At 47.9% G+C, this 20,675-nt stretch overlaps 1 protein-coding gene across 2 annotated transcripts in view; it reads left to right on the plus strand.

Moving 5' to 3' along the window:
* Positions 1-20,675, plus strand: part of TLR5 (toll like receptor 5) — an 83,754-nt gene that overhangs the window by 57,421 nt on the left and 5,658 nt on the right. Inside the window, exon 1 of one of the 2 annotated variants that reach the window (XM_068232836.1) lies at positions 10,336-10,418. The exons of the other annotated variant lie outside the window; for it this stretch is intronic. The gene's annotated coding sequence lies outside the window, so the exon portion shown is untranslated. Of the gene's footprint in view, positions 1-10,335; positions 10,419-20,675 lie in introns of those variants that run through there. 2 annotated transcript variants of the gene reach the window in all.

Consider the following 20,675-nt stretch of genomic DNA (forward strand, 5'->3'; position numbering starts at 1 on the left):
GGCAACGCTTTTCACGGATCTGAGCCTGCTTCCGGCTCCCTAAGTTAACAGTCTAGAGACTGTTGCCACTTTTATTGGCCTGAGGAAGCGGGCTCAGACCCGTGAAACGCATTGCCTGTGCTCTGTTATTAAAAATGCTTTGTTTAAGAATTTCGTATCTGATGTAAGCCACCTCACTTGTTTCTTTTTAGTTGTTTTTAACATATTTTATACAACCAGGATGCCTCTTTATCCCCTACAGGAGGTGAAGAGGACACAGGAAATCTCAGCAACTCATCCTTGATGTGACCAAGAGTGTATCAGCGCTTCCAGTTTATACAAAGGATTTGAGTGATTAATTGGGAACAATTTTTCTGTAGCAGCTGAACTTCGAGTGGCCCATCTCTCATTGATTGCTTTGATCTACACAGCGGAGTGGTAAAAGTTAGTTAGGATGCCCCTGTAATACTTGTATATTCTCTTTCAAAGGGGCCAGGCCAATGCCTTTGGCTTCAATACAGGTATTCACTTCAAACATCTTGTTCTTCAGGTTGGCAGAAATCCCCGACCTCTGCAATGATTGGTGGCATAGTTGCAGTTGTGTACATAGAACTTGTATAGTTGACATCTGCGAGTGACGCCCAGCATCGGAGAGGAAGTAGGGAATAGAGAGGGAGATTAAATAAATTAGGGAGATGAGGAGAGAAAGGAAGAGGACACCAGTTTAGTTGGCAAATCCCTTCTCTGCCTTAAAGGGAATCTGAAGTGAAAATAAACTTATGAAATAATGAATTGTGTGTGTAGTACAGCTAAGAAATAGAACATTAATAGCAAAGAAACAAGTCATATATTGTTTCCATTACTGAAAGAGTTATGAAACTTCATTTGTTATCTCTGCAAAAGAGCTTCTCTGAGCTCCACCACCAAATTGGTCATTGATTTCTGGAGCACTATACATTAAAGAAACAGTGACAGACAGCTTCAGATAAGGTTCAGTGAGAAGAGAAGTTCAAAGGGTCATTAGCTATACATACTGCTTAAAGGGACACTTAAAGAGAAACTCCAACCTAGAATTGAACTTTAACCCAATCAGTAGCTGATACTCCCTTTTACATGAGAAATATAATGCTTTTCACAAACAGACCATCAGGGGGCGCTGTATGACTGATTTTGTGCTGAAACCCCTCCCACAAGAAGCTCTGAGTACTGCGGTACTTTTGGCAGTTTGTTACAATGTAACAAGGTTCACAGACAGGAATTAGATGTTTACAGCTGTCTCTAACAGCCAAAACAGCTAGCAGCAGCTACATAACCTGCCCACAGTAAAAATGTCACCATGTAATAAATGTCAGAAATTCAGAATGTAAATCGGGGAGAGGAAAGATTTTACAATGAGCAAACACTGACTGAATCATTTATACATAATTATGGTAAAAAATGAACCACTTTTTTTTACTACATTATTTTCACTGGAGTTCCTCTTTAAGGGTAGAAAAGCAGCTGTATCGTGCCCGCGCAGTCTCGCTCGGATCCTCCTGGCCCTGCCGGCAGCTACTTCCGTTTGCGGCGACAGGTGCCGACAGGCCCGGGACCGCGAGTGATTCTTCGCGTTCCTGGCCACAAAAGTGCCCTCTATACTGTTATTGCGGCCAGGAATGCGAAAAATCACTCGCGTTCCCAGGGCTAACGGCGCCTGTCGCCGAAAATGGAAGTAGCTGCCGGCGGGGCCAGGAGGATCCGAGTGAGACTGCATGGGCACCGAACAGCTGCAGGGGGCTGTTGGAAGCCCCAGGTGTGATGATCCGCTCAGCTGGCTGCACAGGCAGACAGCTGTTTGTCCATTCCTCTAGTCTGTGGGCTGCAGGTCTCTGGAACAGAGACCTGTCTTTTCATTGCAAGTTTCTGTTCTGTTCTCTTGCTGGGGAATTTGCATACATTCGTTATGCAAATCCTCTACCTGCCTTCTTTGATGACTGGCACTATAAGAGCTTTATGTTTCCCAGAATGCTTTGCTGGTCATTTCCCTTCCATGCTCAGTTCCTGATGGACACTGCTGGAGTGTCAGCCATTGCTATCTAGTATAGTTAATTCCTGGGGGTTGCTTTAGGCTCCCCTTCTAGCCCAGTCAGGTTGTATTATCTGTATTGCCTGTTCTGTCTTGTCTTGCCTGTTTGCCATTGTCCTGTCCCTATGGTGGTTGACAGGAAATGGTTCTGATCTATGTTCTTGGAGTATAGCTGGTGCAGCGGTTGCTACCAGCTATCTCTTCTGTTCTGTCTTCTGGGATCGCGCTAGCTACTTTGTGCTAGTGCTGGGGATCCTTCTGTTCTGTCTCCTGGGATCGCGCTACCTACTTTGTGCGAGCGCTGGGGATCCTTCTGTTCTGTCTTGTCGGTCGCGATTGCGCTGTCACCAGCGGCGGTTGATAGCGAATCGTTCTGTCTTGCTGAGATCGCACTAGCCGCTAGCGTTAGCGGCCGTGGATCTTTCTGATCTGTGTTTCTGCTTGGATCACACTTGCTCTGGCGGAAGAGCGGTGGATCCTTCCTGCCTAGTTCTTGTTTTTCGTGTGTCTGTCTTGTCCGCTGCGCTTGCTACAGACTCGGTGAGGTAACCGTTAAGCAAGCGCTCGCGTCCCCTGTTTCATGTTTGTCTGTTTATGGTTAGTTAGGCGTGCTTGTCTCTATTGTGCTTATCACGTGGAGATCGCGCATAACCGCGTGCACTGTTGCGAATGAGTGCGGTGTTCGCGGTTAGCTAGCGTTGTTATTTTCCATATCTCCTTATTGTATTTGCTGTGCCTTTGCTACCCTCGTATTCTATTCTGTTCTGCCTTGTGTCACGTCTCGCGATCGCACCTCTCGCGATCGCGTTCCTATTTCGTATCTGCTGTTGTGTGTGCGCGGTCGCGGAGTGGCGACTGGATTGGCGCACACACATACAACCTATCCCTTTTGCTCAATCTCATTCGCAATCGCCTCTCTTGCGATTGCGTTCTGCGCTTCGTACAATTCCTGTCTGGCACTTGTGGAGGTACAGAGGATTGGTTCCTCTGCACTCCCCAGCGCCATCTGCCGACAGGAATTTCCCTCTACAGGTGCGTAGCACCTTTTGCTGGGTTCCTGCAAATTATACGCTTGTGGAGGATCTCCGCCGTGTCAGCGCACGCGTTGTGCGCTGATCACGGGGAAAGTTCCACAATCGTGACAGAATGACCAGCCTAACCCAAAACCCCAGTGTAGACGGAATTTCCGATTTGTACGATTTTGTCGAATATGGCTCTTGTACCTTTAAGAGATTTAAAAAACTTGAACCTGAATCAGCAGACGAATTTTTGTCTGAGTGTACGAAACTGTTAGCGAACCCTGAATTCCAATGCACCCCAGTGTCTACCTGGGCCCCCCAAATGGTCTACATTCTGTTGGGGGGCGAAATGTCAATGTGGGGTTATGATGTGTTAGATCATACCACCCTGAGTCAAAGACCCCTGGAATTCTTGGCCTTTTTAATTCACAATTGGCTGAGATTACCTCAATTACCATACCCCCTTAATGAGTTGTTGTCAGCAGCTCAATCAGCTGTTCCATCTACTCTTTCATCCATAAAGCAGCCATCCAAAGCCTCTAAAGGTGCGTACACACATGCGACTATAGTCGTTTGTAACGATCGTTCCCCGATCTTTACCAACGACGATCGTTACAAAAAACGAACCACCGACTATTAAGGCAAACGACGAACGAGCCAAATCGCTACAAAAGAAAGTTCTGTCTCGGCGGATTTTAACCAACGACGATCGTTTGCAAAAGTAGTACATCGTTGGAAACGATCGTTCGTACTAGGCTTGACATGCGCATTTCACTATTTCTCCATGGAACTTCTCATTTTTATGCGCAGGCGCAATAGTTGCTTTCTGTGATGTAACGTTCGTTCTAACGATCAGATCGTTACACACATTTTAAAACTACCTTTACTTAGGTCGTTCTTTCATCAATTAAAAGTTCGTTCGTCGTTCTTAACGAACGATCGTTGTCGCATGTGTGTACGTAGCATTAGTCTAAACGTAAAAGATCTAGGAAGGCTTCCCAGCGGAAAGATCCGTTGCCCATGGCAACCACAGATAGAGAGGTTATTTCTGTCAAGTCTGAAATGGGCAAAACCATGCATGACGATAATGATGTTTATAATGCATCTGCTGATCAGTTTCCAGGTTTTTTGCCCCAATCCAAAGCTTATGTGGATCCTGCTATAGGTAGGATCGCACACTATATTAAAGCAGTCAAAAAATCTGTACTCGTTCCTGATCCCCACCCATATGGAGATTATTTAGATACTGGGTTGTTCGAACCGCCATTTGCCTCATGGGAAATCGGGGCCTTGGTGGAGGAATTTGATTTGGATTGGAAAGCCTTTTGCGATTTTTACATCGCAAAAAGCATGGATGTCCTGAACGATTGTCTTGACTCTGTGTGCCTTTTGATTGATTCTGATGAATGTGACAAGTGTGTTGTGGATCAGGTGATGTATGTGTGGCAGATCATTTTGGATGAATTACACACACACCAATTAATTGATCCTAATAAAGAGGTAAAAGATTCCCGTTCTGTTCCTGCTCCAGTTCCATCTGTAGACTGTGCGCACTATGATTGTTCATCCTTTGTTAAGTGTGCATGGGAGCCCCCGTTTGAGAAATGGGAGATCGAGCTCCTGGTCTATGAATTGGAATGTGATTGGAGATCGTTTTGCAATCAATACCGTTCTAAAAACGAAGCAGTTTTGTATGCGTGCATTGAGTCTGCGTGCACTTTAATCAAGACTGGTGAATGTATCTCTGACTTTGTGACTCCGCTGTTTGACGTGTGGAGAATGATTTTGGATGAACTACATGCGCTTCAATCTGCTAAAAACACATTGTCAGCGGACGATTGTTCCAATCCTCTGGATTTAAAGAAAGTGAGTTTTGAATGCATACCCTTTCCCAAAGCAACTGAGTGTTTGAAGCCTGAGTGCAAGTCGTTCAGAGCAGTTGCTTGTGTGGAAGTTGAACCAGTGCGGTCTGATGTCGCCACCGCACGTATGGCTGCAAAAGGTCTGTGTGGTCCTGTGTCTAAGGAAGACAGATTTTTTCCCTCAGGATCTCTAAGATCGTCCGTTTGTGAGCCTGCCATGGGGAAAATTCCTAAGTTATGCAACTTTAAGAAAATGATTGATGTGTCTAATAAAGTTTCTCCTGTTGTTGTCGCCACTTCTTTTGCAAATGAATCTGTCTTATTCTGTTCGCACCTGTGCAGGCCTGTTGCCTGATGACAGTTGCTCCAGTGTTTCTGTCCTAGATGCCTTGCAGTCTGCTCCGCAGATCGCGGAGGTTTGCGATATGGAAGCGTCAGTTTCGCAACCTAAAGCGATCGTGGATCCGCAAATTTTGCGTTCTGACTCCTCGGATTCGACCTTGTTAGCCGAATCTAAGAGTGAGACAGCGCTTCGGTTTTGCGAATCCGATGCTGAAGCTTCTTTGCCTTGTCCAGAGAAGCTTTCTCTGAACCTGCCCTGTACCATGAATGAAGGCATGATGTCCACTTGCATTGACATTTGCGAGTCTGATTCTGAAGAAAGTATTGACTCTCCACCCAGTACTCTGGATGAGTCAATATTGCCTTGTACAATATCTCCTGCCCTGCCCCTAGAGGCTCGTCTAGGTATTGCTGCTATTTTTACCTGTCTTTCTGCAGTTTTGGAGTTGCAAGCTAGTTTGATTACTACGCAGAGTTCTGGGTGCAGCGAGATTAAAGTTAGGGAGTCAGTGTGTGGTCCAGTGAATATTCCTGTACGTTCCACTCATGATGATGAAATTCAGTCTCAGTTTATGGTGGAACCTTCCCTGGGACATCTGCCCTGTTCTCAAAGTAAAGTTCCAGTTTTGCCCTGTAACATGGATAGTACAGAATCCTTCTTAGACAACTTGAAAAATGATGTTCCTGAGGTCTTGTTTGATGATCTGAAGGTCTCCGAGTTCCTCCCAAAGGGTGCAGAACTTGAAGGAGATGTCTCCTGCCCCCCAGGTCCTTCTGAGGTGTTGCCCACTTCAGTAGGCATTGCTGCCTTGCTGACTACTTTTGCAGCTCTTGTGGAGCTTCATTCATGTGTAGTCAATGATGATATTACAGTTACAGAAAATTCTGAATTTGAGTCTTCTTTTGAAAGACCAGTACCTGTGACCTTTACTCGTGATGATTTTCTGCCCGGTACTGGTTTTGGTCTTGTCGTGTCGGACTCTGAGGTTGGCAGTTCCCCGACATGTCCTGAGGTTTCTCCTGTACTAGTGTACCCCGATGTGCTCTGTGACCCAGAAAGCCCAAGTGTGCCTCGGTTACCAGCGTACTCAGATGCTTCCTCAGTGGAGACATGTTCTGATATAGCCTGCCTGCTTGCATGCCCAGAAGTGGGCCCTGAAAGTCCTGATCTTGATGGGTGTCCTGCTAATTTTGAGTCTGGAATGATCATAGGTTCCATAGGGGTTCTTGGTGGTTCTCCATGTGAGCCTGGTGAGCGTTCTGGCTTCTTGGGATCTCTGCGGAGCTTCAAGGCGTTCTGGGAGATTCCGGGAAAGGTTTTGCTTGGTGCCCTGAATACGATCAGCAATGGCTTTGGTGTTGTAAGGGACACTTCGAACAGGTATTGCGGCAGGTTTGGTATTCTTGGACGCTCCTTGGAAGGTGGTGGGTATTGTCTGGAGGGTGTCGATGGCTTCTTCTCTGGTGTCCACAGTCCTGATGGGTGTTACGCTGAGACTTGTAGTGCTGATGGGCATGTTTCGGTGGCTTCTGCTTCCGATGAGGTCGGTTTCGGATGGACTGACTCTGGAATTGGGCCTTGTCGGGCTGTCCTGACCTTCATGAGTCTTCAGTTAGAGTTTTGTGATGTTACCAGTCTTGAGGGATGTCTGGAATCCATCCCTAGAAGGGGGGGTACTGTGATGATCCGCTCAGCTGGCTGCACAGGCAGACAGCTGTTTGTCCATTCCTCTAGTCTGTGGGCTGCAGGTCTCTGGAACAGAGACCTGTCTTTTCATTGCAAGTTTCTGTTCTGTTCTCTTGCTGGGGAATTTGCATACATTCGTTATGCAAATCCTCTACCTGCCTTCTTTGATGACTGGCACTATAAGAGCTTTATGTTTCCCAGAATGCTTTGCTGGTCATTTCCCTTCCATGCTCAGTTCCTGATGGACACTGCTGGAGTGTCAGCCATTGCTATCTAGTATAGTTAATTCCTGGGGGTTGCTTTAGGCTCCCCTTCTAGCCCAGTCAGGTTGTATTATCTGTATTGCCTGTTCTGTCTTGTCTTGCCTGTTTGCCATTGTCCTGTCCCTATGGTGGTTGACAGGAAATGGTTCTGATCTATGTTCTTGGAGTATAGCTGGTGCAGCGGTTGCTACCAGCTATCTCTTCTGTTCTGTCTTCTGGGATCGCGCTAGCTACTTTGTGCTAGTGCTGGGGATCCTTCTGTTCTGTCTCCTGGGATCGCGCTAGCTACTTTGTGCGAGCGCTGGGGATCCTTCTGTTCTGTCTTGTCGGTCGCGATTGCGCTGTCACCAGCGGCGGTTGATAGCGAATCGTTCTGTCTTGCTGAGATCGCACTAGCCGCTAGCGTTAGCGGCCGTGGATCTTTCTGATCTGTGTTCCTGCTTGGATCACACTTGCTCTGGCGGAAGAGCGGTGGATCCTTCCTGCCTAGTTCTTGTTTTTCGTGTGTCTGTCTTGTCCGCTGCGCTTGCTACAGACTCGGTGAGGTAACCGTTAAGCAAGCGCTCGCGTCCCCTGTTTCATGTTTGTCTGTTTATGGTTAGTTAGGCGTGCTTGTCTCTATTGTGCTTATCACGTGGAGATCGCGCATAACCGCGTGCACTGTTGCGAATGAGTGCGGTGTTCGCGGTTAGCTAGCGTTGTTATTTTCCATATCTCCTTATTGTATTTGCTGTGCCTTTGCTACCCTCGTATTCTATTCTGTTCTGCCTTGTGTCACGTCTCGCGATCGCACCTCTCGCGATCGCGTTCCTATTTCGTATCTGCTGTTGTGTGTGCGCGGTCGCGGAGTGGCGACTGGATTGGCGCACACACATACAACCTATCCCTTTTGCTCAATCTCATTCGCAATCGCCTCTCTTGCGATTGCGTTCTGCGCTTCGTACAATTCCTGTCTGGCATTTGTGGAGGTACAGAGGATTGGTTCCTCTGCACTCCCTAGCGCCATCTGCCGACAGGAATTTCCCTCTACAGGTGCGTAGCACCTTTTGCTGGGTTCCTGCAAATTATACGCTTGTGGAGGATCTCCGCCGTGTCAGCGCACGCGTTGTGCGCTGATCACTGGGAAAGTTCCACAATCGTGACACCAGGTAAGTAAAACACTTTTTTTTTCTACCCTTAAGTGACCCTTTAAGGACCACAGGCTTACACCCCCCCAGTGACCAGGCTATTTTTTACAAAGTGGTGCTTTGCAGCTTTAACTTCTCGCTGCAGGGCCTCACAACCAAGCACACAAATGAATTTTCCCCCCTTTTCTGCCCACCAATAGAGCACTCTGTTGGTGGGCTCTGATCGCTGCTGCTGTTTGTTTATTTCCCTAAGGTAACTAAGTATTTTTTTTAAATTGTGTGTATGTATACTTACTATATATATATATATATATATATATATATATATATATATATATATATATATACACACACACGGACACACACACACACACACGGACACACGGACACACACGGACACACACACACGGACACACGGACACACGGACACACACGGACACACACGGACACACCTTGGACACACCTTGGACACACCTTCTCATTCAGAGATTTTACTTTATTTTCATGACTATGAACATTGTAGATTCACACTGAAGGCATCCAAACTATGAATCAACACACGTGGAAGTATAGTACATAACCAAAAAGTGTGAAACAGCTAAAAATATGTCATATTCTAGGTTCTTCAAAGTAGCCACCTTTTGCTTTGATTACTGCTTTGCACACTCTTGGTATTCTCTTGATGAGCTTCAAGAGGTAGTCACCTGAAATGGTTTTCACTTCACAGGTGTGCCCTGTCAGGTTTAATAAGTGGGATTTCTTGCCTTATAAATGGGGTTGGGACCATCAGTTGCATTGGGGAGAAGTCCGGTGGATACACAGCTGATAGTCCTACTGAATAGACTGTTAGAATTTGTATTATGGCAAGAAAAAAGCAGCTAAGTAAAGAAAAACGAGTGGCCATCATTACTTTAAGAAATGAACGTCAGTCAGTCCGAAAAATTGGGAAAACTTTGAAAGTGTCCCCAAGTGCAGTCTCAAAAACCATCAAACGCTACAAAGAAACTGGCTCACATGCGGACCGCCAGGGTTGCTCTCCAAATTCGCGAATTCGAATTCTACCTGTGATCACGGGTAGATGTTCAGGCTTGCCGAATTCCAATCCGAATAACGATCCTGCTCCCGAATTCGAACTCGAAGTTACCCGAAAAAAAGCCCCTCGAATTCGGCCATGATCACAGGTTCGGTATCCAGGGGATGGCGTCATTGGGCCATTTAGAAGGCCCCCAGCCGAGGCACTAGCAACCAATCAGAGGAGGGGAGCCTGGCCCTCCCCTCCTCTATATAAGGCAGCGGCCATGTTGCGGAGCACGTCCTTGCATGTGACTGAGCGGTACTGAGAGCATCTCTAGTGCTGCTGCGTGTCTAGCAAGTGCTTTACAACCAGGGCCGGATTTCCCATAAGGCACTCTAGGCACGTGCCTATAGGCGGCTGATAGGACAGGGGCGGGTCCTGAATGTACCCCTATGCAGAGTAAAAGAGCGGCAGAGCAGGAGAAATCGAATCCGCCCGCCCCGCATCGCAATGTCAGCAGCACAGTGAGTGTCCCGACTCCCCACCTACCGCTCTGTACATTACTCACACACAGGGAGTCAGGACGCAGCACTGCCTCTCAGCTGCAAGCAGGCTACAACGTAGGCAGGGTTGCCGGTGGAGATGAGCATGCACTGTCCCGGCTGGCTGGCTTTTTTGCACTCTCTAGCAGCCGGAAACTATTAGGGGAGATAGGAGTAAGTGAGTTACTACAAAGTCTGCAGAGAGGGAGGGAGGAGGAGAAAGCGGAGCTAGGCTAAGTACACAAAGCTCCGTCTCCCCTTCCAATTCACATGGTGCAGGCAAAGGGTCAGTAAAATGACAGGCGAGTGGTGGGGGAGAGCAGCAAGGAATGCTATAGCAAGTGGCTTCAGGATGATTGCTGCAGGCTACAGCTCTGCCCCCTCCCCCGTGTCTAATGGTGCAGCCTTTGCCCAGCTCTTTTGAAGATGCCATTCCTACTTCGTTTACATCACACAGGACCAGCGTGCACAGTCACACAGACTGCCAGTGAGATCTGCAGCCTGTTACAGGGACATAGTAAGTTACTGATCAATTATTCAGGGGCTTGGGACCTTTGATTCTCACCCTCCTTTTCATAGCAGAGACTACAATGCTCCCCCCTCCCCTGCACAGGCAATCTTGTGATGCTTACCAGTGACATGAGTCAAGGATTGGTGGGTGTCAGCAGCTCACCTGCTAATCATTTAAAGCCTGAAACTTCCCCCCAACAACATAGCTGGGCATATTTATCCCACTTGCCATGTCACTGCTTCAAATGTCCCAAATTCTGAGCTCTGACCTCCCTTACCTGTGTTGCTGAAGCTCAGCTGCTAAGTGACAGTTCAGAGCACTGAAATCCAAGGCATATTAAAGCAGTGACAAGAGTAGGGGAGCAGGAACCCCACACCCAAGTCTATGAACATGCAGCACCCAGCTTTATGGGCCATAACAGACAAGGCAGCTTCTTTGTTTGGACTATAGTGAAGATCAGCCTTTCTGTGGATTACTATGGTGGATCTCCCCAGTCAGAACATCCGAGTGAACCCCTGGCCATAGCAGACAGAAGTCCTAACTGGCTACATTACTATACCCAGCTTTTTGCTGCAGCCTCCCTTCCACCAACCAGTGATGCTCACGCAGGGAAGGGTAGCGCATACAGCACAACACCTTCCAGAAATTGGTAAAACCACTCACATCTAGCCCAAGCTCAAACCAAGTCTTGTACCATACCCAAAAAATGGTCCGCAGTCTTAAAGAGAATCTGTAACGTTAAAACGTCCCCTGGGGGGTACTCACCTCGGATGGGGGAAGCCTCAAGATCCTAATGAGGCTTCCCACGCCGTCTGCCGTCCCTCGGGGGTCTCGCTGTAGCCCTCCGTACAGCGGTGACGTAATATTTACCTTTGCAGGCTCCTGCGCAGGCGCTCTGGCTGCTTTCGCTCCGAAGGAGGCGGAAATACCCGATCTCAGTCGGGTCCGCTCTACTGCGCAGGCGCAAGTCTCCGGCGCCTGCGCAGTAGAGCGGACCCGACTGAGATCGGGTATTTCCGCCTCCTTCGGAGCGAAAGCAGCCACAGCGCCCCCGCTGGAGCCTGCAAAGGTAAATATTGAATTGAACAGTCGGCACAGTCGCCGGCTGTTCGGAGGGCTGCAGCGAGACCTCCGTGGGACAGAGGACGGCGTGGGAAGCCTCATTAGGATCCTGAGGCTTCCCCCACCCGAGGTGAGTACCCCCCAGGGGATCTTTTTGTCGTTACAGAGTCTCTTTAATTCAGGTTTTATTTAAAACAGCAACCAGATTACTTACCTTCAGCTATGAAACCAGCTATTCCCTGAGCAGGCTTTCTGGGTGAATCAATTTTAAATGTATGCTGTGGGTATGACATCACTAAAGCTTCTTGCACACAAAGTAAGCTGTGGTAGAATTGCCGGAAAGTCAGTGCAAGTTAAACAAGTGACTAGACATGTCACAAATGCAGTGCAATTAAAAATATATGTTTCACTGCAAATGCTACCCTGTACCCCATTGGAATATCATAGCGGCCCGATTATCTGTTGTGTGCATCCCATTGGCAATATCTGCATATTGTTGGTATTCTCTAATTGTATTTGGTAATATCTACATTAGTTTGTTTAAGAAAAGGGGGTGTGAGTTGGGGGTGTGGCCTGTGCTGATGGGTGGGGCTTAGGGCGCCAGAAGTTCTGTGCCTATAGGCTCCTGAGCTGTAAATCCGGGCCTGTTTACAACTGTGAAAACAGAGCATTTTACCTCCTATACACATTCTGAACACATATATTATATTGATTTATAGATAGTTAGTGATTTGAGTGCTGTAGTTCAGTCAGCTGGTGTAGTGTATACTGTATACTGTGCTAGGCTAGTGTTAGGTCTGTGTGCAGGCTAGGATTGTTAGCCTAGGTAGCCTTAGCCTACTACTAGCTTAGGTAGGTTAGGGATTATAGTTAGTTGTGTACTAGTTTACTTAATTTCTACTGAGTCTGTTAGTTTATTAGCTTCAGTACTGTGTTAGTTACTGTAAAGGCCAGCATCTGTTGTGATCTGTGACTGTCATCTGCCCGACCCTATTGATTGCGTCCATGTGTGACAGACTTTGATTGTCACTCTCGGTCACACGAGTTAGTTATCGTCTACTACACTACTACTTCTAGGGATTATAGTTAGTTGTTATTTACCTACGTACTATTTTACTTAATTTTTACTGTTGTTAGTCGTTGAGTTTATTAGCTTCAGTACTGTGTTAGTTACTTTACAGAGGGCAGCATCTGGTCTGTGACTGCCTATCATCTCTGCCTGACCCTATTGATTGCGTCCGTCTGTGATAGACTTTGATTGCCACTGTCGGTCACATGAGTTAGTTATTGACTACTGTAGACTATACTACTAGTACTGCCTGTCTAGTGTCTACCCTATTGATTAAAAAAAAAATATTCGGAGGGGTTTGGGTTGAAAGCTGTGCAGTCCCAGTTGTGTATTGGACACAATGTGGGCTTCACGACTGCTGTATGGTGTTTATTACAGCCATGTTACCAACGCTAGGGACCATGGCCCGTTACACTGCCTGTTGCCACACGTCACTCCTCCTCCTCCTGTTGCTGCAATTAACCTCCTGCTGTCTGTGTTCCTACCGCCAGGGTCCACAGAATTAAGCGCTGCTGCCATGCGCCATAGCTATTACGCCACTACAATAGCTACTGGTACATTAAAAAAAAATTAATTATTCTAAGATGTCTGGGTTGAAAACTGTGCTGTCCCAGTTGTGTATTGGACAGAATGTGGGCTTCACGACTGCTGTCCGGAACCTCCTGCTGTATGGTGTTTATTACAGCCGTGGTACCAACGCCAGGGACCATGGCCCGTTACACTGCATGCTGCCACACGTCACTCCTCCTCCTCCTGCTGCTGTATTTAACCTCCTGCTGTCTGTGTTCCCACCGCTAGGGTCCACAGAATTACGTGTTGCTTTCATGCGCCATAGCTATTACGCCACTACAATAGCTACATTTAAAAATAAAATTATTCTGAGGTGTTTGGGTTGAAAACTGTGCTGTCCCAGTTGTGTATTGGACACAATGTGGGCTTCACAACTGCTGTCCGGAGCCTCCTGCTGTATGGTGTTTATTATTACAGCCGTGGTACCAACGCTAGGTACCATGGCCTGTTACATTGCCTGCTGCCACACGTCACTCCTCCTCCTTCTGCTACATTTCACCTCCTGCTGTCTGTTCCCAATGCCAGGGTCTGCAGAATTATGCGCTGCTGCCATGCGCCACTAGCTATTATTACGCTTCAAATTTAGCTATGCTGTTGAAGAACAAATTTTACAACAGTTCAGTTCTGTAAGGGAAAAAAACATCAAGTTGGGTACAAGAGGAAGAATATGAACAAAACAAAACAAAAAAAAAAAAAAAGATGGTGGTGAAGAAGAATAACCAGGTGAAGAAGAAGAACAATAACCAGGTGAAGAAGAATCAGGTGAAGCAATACAAGAAGAAGAAGAACCAGGTGAAGAAAAAGAAGAAGAACCTGGAGACGAATAAGAGCCTGGAGAAGAAGAGGAAGAGGAAGAAGGTGATAAGAAAGAAGATGGTAAAACAGAAAAAGAAGACGTGAAGAAAAAGAAGGTGAAGATGAATAAACAAGAAATGCAGAAAAAAGTTTTCAATATTTTTTTTTTTTAATAACACCTATTTAATTGTGATTTCCCTTTAAAAAAAAAACAAAATTAGCTTTAAGGCCATCCGAATTCGGTAATACTCGAATTCAATTATCGCTCAAGGCTCGAATTCGAATCGAATTCTACTGGTCGTGATCACGGCCGAACCCGAATTTGACCCGGACCCGAATTCGAATCAGGGATGGTCGTAGTCAGCCAACTTCGCTCCGCTGGAAATATGCGTAGTTTTACGCAATTACGCTTTGCCAAACTACGGCTTCGAAATCAAATGTTCACTTTGTATGCATTTCGTAGATTACACGTTAAAATACGCAATTACGCGATCTGCGAAGCGTATTTTGTGTGGATGCTTATGCCCGCATGCAGAGAATTTTACGCATTAATTTCTCTTTAACCACTTGAGGACCCACCCTTTACCCCCCCCTTAAGGACCAGCGCTGTTTTAGCTGATCTGTGCTGGGTGGGCTCTGCAGCCCCCAGCACAGATCAGCGTGCAGGCAGAGCGACCAGATCGCCCCCCTTTTTTCCCCACTAGGGGGATGATGTGCTGGGGGGGTCTGATCGCTCCTGCCTGCCGGGTGTTGCGGGGGGGGCACCTCAAAGCCCCCCTCCGCGGCGAAATCCTCCCCCTCCCTCTCCTACCTGGCCCCCCCTGGTAAGCCGGGCTGCACAGGACGCTATCCGTCCTGTGCAGCCAGTGACAGGCTGTCTCCGGTCACATGGCGGCGATCCCCGGCCGCTGATTGGCCGGAGATCGCCGATCTGCCTTACGGCGCTGCTGCGCAGCAGCGCCGTACAATGTAAACAAAGCGGATTATTTCCGCTTGTGTTTACATTTAGCCTGCGAGCCGCCATCGGCGGCCCGCAGGCTATTCACGGAGCCCCCCGCCGTGAATTGACAGGAAGCAGCCGCTCGCACGAGCGGCTGCTTCCTGATTAATCAGCCTGCAGCTGGCGACGCAATACTGCGTCGCTGGTCCTGCAGCTGCCACTTTGCCGACGCACGGTATAAGCGTGCGGTCGGCAAGTGGTTAATTGCGTATTCCCTGAACTCTTCTATGCGTACATTCCCTTTTCCAATGCGTAAATTTGTAAGCATACAATCGCACGCGAAAAATGAGATGCCAGTAACGCATTCGTAGTTCACTATGCAATACACATGTTAACTACGCATAGTGGGGGTAAGCAACGCGCAGCAGTACTTCGCTACGTGTAAATTCGCAAGCGTAGTTTTGAAACTTCACCTACGAATTACGATGCGTAGATGCGAACTACGATGCATAAATTCGCACTGGCATAGTTTCTGCTCATCCCTGATTCGAATGTACTCAAATCGAAATTCGGTACATTCGAGCATCACTGCAGACCGCCCCAGGAAAGGAAGACCAAAGAGTCACCTCTGCTGCGGAGGATAAGTTGTCCCGTGTCACCAGCCTCAGAAATCGCAGGTTAACAGCAGCTCAGATTAGAGACCAGGTCAATGCCACACAGAGTTCTAGCAGCAGACACATCTCTAGAACACGTTAAGAGGAGACTGTGTGAATCAGGCCTTCATGGTAGAGTATTTGCTAGGAAACCACTGCTAAGGACAGGCAACAAACAGAAGAGACTTGTTTGGGCTAAAGAACACAAGGAATGGACATTAGACCAGTGGAAATCTGTGCTTTGGTCTGATGAGTCCAAATTTGAGATCTTTGGATCCACCCACCGTGTCTTTGTGCGACGCAGAAAAGGTGGACTCTACATGCCTGGTTCCCACCGTGAAGCATGGAGGAGGAGGTGTATTGGTGTGGGGGTGCTTTGCTGGTGACACGGTTGGGGATTTATTCAAAATTAAAGGCATACTAAACCAGCATAGCTACCACAGCATCTTACAGTGGCATGCTATTCCATCCGGTTTGCGTTTAGGTGGACCAACATTTATTTTTCAACAGGACAATGACCCCAAACACACTCCAGGCTGTGTAAGGGCTATTTTACCAGGAAGGAGAGTGATGGGGTGCTGTGACCTGGCCTCCACAGTCACCAGACCTGAACCCAATCGAGATGGTTTGGAGTGAGCTGGACCGCAGAGTGAAGGCAAAAAGACCAACAAGTGCTAAGCATCTCTGGGAACTCCTTCAAGACTGTTGGAAGACCATTTCAGGTGACATATCTCTTGAAGCTCATCAAGAGAATGCCAAGAGTGTGCAAAGCAGGAATCAAAGCAAAAGGTGGCTACTTTGAAGAACCTAGAAATATCTTATACAGTGGTTTGCAAAAGTATTCGGCCCCCTTGAAGTTTTCCACATTCTGTCATATTACTGCCACAAACATGAATAAATGTTATTGGAATTCCACGTGACAGACCAATACAAAGTGGTGTACACGTGAGAAGTGGAGCGAAAATCATACATGATTCCAAACATTTCTTTTTTAAATAACTGCAAAGTGGGGTGTGCATAATTATTCAGCCCCTGAGTCAATACTTTGTAGAACCACCTTTTGCTGCAATTACAGCTGCCAGTCTTTTAGGGTATGTCTCTACCAGCTTTGCACATCTAGAGACTGAAATCCTTGCCCATTCTTCTTTGCAAAACAGCTCCAGCTCAGTCAGATTAGATGGACAGCGTTTGTGAACAGCAGTTTTCAGATCTTGCCACAGATTCTCGATTGGATTTAGATCTGGACTTTGACTGGGCCATTCTAACACATGGATATGTTTTGTTTTAAACAATTCCATTGTTGCCCTGGCTTTATGTTTAGGGTCGTTGTCCTGCTGGAAGGTGAACCTCCGCCCCAGTCTCAAGTCTTTTGCAGACTCCAAGAGGTTTTCTTCCAAGTTTGCCCTGTATTTGGCTCCATCCATCTTCCCATCAAGTCTGACCAGCTTCCCTGTCCCTGCTGAAGAGAAGCACCCCCAGACCATGATGCTGCCACCACCATATTTGACAGTGGGGATGGTGTGTTCAGAGTGATGTGCAGTGTTAGTTTTCCGCCACACATAGCGTTTTGCATTTTGGCCAAAAAGTTCCATTTTGGTCTCAACTGACCAGAGCACCGTCTTCCACATGTTTGCTGTGTCCCTCACATGGCTTGTGGCAAACTGCAAATGGGACTTCTTATGCTTTTCTGTTAACAATGGCTTTCTTCTTGCCACTCTTCCATAAAGGCCAACTTTGTGCAGTGCATGACTAATAATTGTCCTATGGACAGATTCCACCACCTGAGCTGTAGATCTCTGCAGCTCGTCCAGAGTCACCATGGGCCTCTTCACTGCATTTCTGATCAGCGCTCTCCTTGTTCGGCCTGTGAGTTTAGGTGGACGGCCTTGTCTTGGTAGGTTTACAGTTGTGCCAGTTTTTGTATTTTTTTTGTGGCCCCACTTGCATTATATACAGCCCTGTCAGTCAGTCGCAGCTGGCCTTTGGCCCCTTGGCGGTAATTCCTACTGTGCCACTGCCAGGCCCAGCACATTCAGTGACTACCTGTGTGTGGCAAGCAGCTGCACATTTGTAATCCCATCCCAATCACTGCACCTGTTCAGTGCACCTACCTACCTACCTACCTACCTACGTGAGCGCACGGATTGTTAATACCACCAGTCATTGCACTTGTTCACGGTACCTGTGTGTGTGTGTGTGTGTGTGTGTGTGTGTGTGTGTGACAGGTGCACATTTGTAATCCCAATCACTGTACCTGTACACTGTTCAGTGCAACTACCTACCTACGTGAGCGCACGCATTGTTAATACCACCAGTCATTGCACCTGTTCACGGTACCTGTGTGTGACAGGTGCACATTTGTAATACCAATCACTGTACCTGTTAACTGTTCAGTGCACCTACCTAGCTACCTACCTACGAGAGCACACGCATTGTTAATACCACCAGTCATTGCACCTGTTCACGGTGCCTGTGTGTGTGTGTGACAGGTGCACATTTGTAATCCCAATCACTGTACCTGTACACTGTTCAGTGCAACTACCTACCTACCTACCTACGTGAGCGCACGCATTGTTAATACCACCAGTCATTGCACCTGTTCACGGTACCTGTGTGTGACAGGTGCACATTTGTAATACCAATCACTGTACCTGTTAACTGTTCAGTGCACCTACCTAGCTACCTACCTACGAGAGCACACGCATTGTTAATACCACCAGTCATTGCACCTGTTCACGGTGCCTGTGTGTGTGTGTGACAGGTACACATTTGTAATACCAATCACTGCACCTGTTCACTGTTCAGTGCACCTACCTACCTACGTGAACACACGCATTGTTAATACCACCAGTCATTGCACCTGTTCACGGTACTTGTGTGTGTGTGTGTGTGTGTGTGACAGGTGCACATTTGTAATACCAATCACTGTACATGTTCACTGTTCAGTGCACCTACCTACGTGAGCGCATGCATTTGTAATACCAATCACTGCAGTGCATACCTGTAACCTGTTCAGTGCACCTACCTGACCGCAAGCAGTGTTATATACTAGGCACTGCACCTGTGTGTGTGACAGCTGCACAGTTGTAATACCAATCACTTCATACCTGTTCACTGCACCTGTATGACACTGACCGCACATTGTATTAGTCAAGTCAGTGCATACCTTTCACTTCATCCCCCCCCCCCCCCCCAATATGGACAAAACAAGAGGCAGAGCCAAAGGCAGACCACCTGGCAGGTCTGTTCGAGGTCGCGCTGTTGTGATTTTGTGCGGCCCTCAACCAAAGAACAGTGTTCAGAAAAAGGCACGTGCCATCAACCCCCAATATTGTCAGGACGTAGTTGACTATTTAACACAGAACACCTCATCTTCCTCAGCTTCCGCACGGAAGCGTGACATATCTTCCTCCTCCTGCTCTGATTCTGGCACCCCACTTAACACTCAGTCGGCAGCAATCACCAAAGTACCATCATCCCAGGGCTCAGTGGTGTGGAAATTTTTGTGTGTGTCTGCCTCAGATGAGAGCAATGCCATCTGTACAGTCTCTGCCACCGAAAATTGAGCCGTGGAAAGACCAAGACCTGCGTAGGGACAACTACTTTACGAAGGCACATGATTACAAAGCGCAAACTGCAATCGGATGACCACCTGAGGAAAAGCAGCACACAAAAGCAAAGCCACACACCACAGTGTAAGATACCAGGCCGCAATTATTTCTCAAAAAAGGAGATACCCAAACTGTACCGTGCTGTTGAAAGGCAAGTGGTGTCATCTCTGACACACAGTGTTGGGTCAAGGGTCCATCTGACCACGTGGTCTGCAAAGCACGGTCAGGCCTGCCCGAAGACTAAGTCAGTCCCCACACACAGCATCTTTGCCTGCACGCCGTGTGACTGCCTGCCCCAAGACTAAGTCGCTCCCCACACAGCATCTCTGCCTGCAGTCCGCTTGACTGCCTTCTCTGCCACTACCAACAGGGTCCAGGACTCCAGGCGGATTCCTGAATTTTTAAGGCCGCTGTTAACAGCGGCCGCTAACAAAACCAATAACATATTTTTCTGGTGCGCGTACATGCCTGCCTAATTTTTCTGGCTGCACTGCAGCTGCAACCAGGGCCGGCCCTAGACTTTTTGCCGCCTGAGGCAAATTTTGAAAAAATTATTGCTGCCGCCCGCCCCAGGGGGGGGCGGCGCCGAGCTAGAGGGGTAGCGGGCAGGACGGGGGTATTGGGCCACTTACAATACAGTGGGCGGCATTGCAGGAAGTGACGTCAGTGGAGCGCACGCTGGATCGAGGAAGTGGTGAGTCCTCCCCGCCCGTGCCTCTTACGAGTAGCGGCTGCTTCTGATCTATTTAAGGCTGGAGGGGAGCACAGATCGGGAGACCCAGGCGAGGGAGGGGGGGTCCAACCCCCCCCTCCCCGCCGCTAGGCCCAATACCCCCGTCCTGCCCGCTACCCCTCCAGCTCGGCGGCCGGCTCCCCGCACCCACCGACGGGTGGTTGCCGCCCCTAGAAATGTGCCGCCTGAGGCAAAAGTTTTACCTCGCCTCATGAGCGGGCCGGCCCTGGCTGCAACAACAAAACAAAAGGCATGTACAGTACATGTGGCAATTCCCCTTCGCGATTGTTACCTTGCCGCGGTAAAGGGGCTTGCGTATCACAATGAAGCAATGACTGCCGGCTATATAAGGTCGTAGCTTCATTGTGGACAGACCAAATTCGATCCACTGTTGTTCTGTCATTCAGCTACCTCAGCCCGGCAACCATATGGGCTTGAAAACCGCTATCGCCTGCACTCTCGCCATGGAGCTCACCAGTCCAGCATGGCCGTCACTACACAAACAGCTGTTTGTGGTGCGTTACACAGTGAGTTTGGTGTGTCAGTGTGAAGCAGTACTCTAATTACACTCTCTGATTGATGTATACACATGCAAGATGTTTTAAAGCCCTTTAGGCCTCCAATTTAGCATTCAATGTGATTTCTGCCCTTAAAACGCTGCTGTGCGTCAAATCCGGATTGTTCCCGGGGACTTTTGGCATGTATCCCACTCCGCCATGCCCCCCTCCAGGTGTTAGACCCCTTGAAACATCTTTTCCATCACTTTTCTGGCCATCATAAATGTTTCTAGCTTTCAAAGTTCGCCTCCCCATTAAAGTCTATTGCGGGTC

This window comes from Hyperolius riggenbachi, chromosome 4 (assembly GCF_040937935.1).
Source record: "Hyperolius riggenbachi isolate aHypRig1 chromosome 4, aHypRig1.pri, whole genome shotgun sequence".
NCBI classification, from domain to species: Eukaryota; Metazoa; Chordata; class Amphibia; order Anura; family Hyperoliidae; genus Hyperolius; species Hyperolius riggenbachi.